This window comes from Mandrillus leucophaeus, unplaced genomic scaffold, assembly GCF_000951045.1.
Source record: "Mandrillus leucophaeus isolate KB7577 unplaced genomic scaffold, Mleu.le_1.0 Scaffold466, whole genome shotgun sequence".
Taxonomy (NCBI): Eukaryota; Metazoa; Chordata; class Mammalia; order Primates; family Cercopithecidae; genus Mandrillus; species Mandrillus leucophaeus.
The window spans coordinates 227,181-227,885 of record NW_012104987.1 but is presented as its reverse complement, the minus strand read 5'-3'; positions in this window follow the sequence as shown (position 1 = coordinate 227,885).

The window sequence follows — 705 nt, the reverse complement described above, 5'->3', positions numbered from 1 at the left end:
AAAAAAAAAAAAAAAAAAAAAAAAAGGAAGAAGTAGCAGTGAAGAGCAAGGAAAACCTAACCCACCTCTAGGATCTGAGGCATTTGGAGATGTGGGAACCAAACAACTTCCTCTTAAAAAGGCCATGAGAAAAGCAGGGACCTCAGGGTACAGCAAGGTGTTGGTTAGTGCTAGGAAGTGAGGAGAATGTTCAGAGAAGAGTTTGAAGATATTGGAGACTTCTTGGCACCAAGGAAAGATTTGGGAGGGTGACTGATGGGTCAGATTGGGGGAAGTATAGATGTGTGTGAATGAACTGGTGGGGACATCTGTGTAATGATACATGGCCTGAGAGTTGGACTTCTTATGGGGTTCAGGAGAATGAGGATGGGGGTGTGATGGGGGGGATTGAGTCACTGGATGGAGACCGGGAATAGGGCTTGCTTATGGCTTGCGTCCCGGGCATAAATGTTGGTTCTACCATAGACCAAGTGGTTGACTTCGGCCAAGCCATTTAAACTCAGTTCTCTCATTTATACACTGTTTAATCATATCTACATTTCATGAGTGTAATTAGGATGAGAGATTATAAGTGACTAGCACAGATTGAGCACCCTAAAAGAATTCACTAGAACGGTGATGATGAGGATGATGATAGCGATGATGATGATTTATGATGCAATATTCTAAAAACTCATCAACATCTCTTACTTTTTTTTTTTTTTT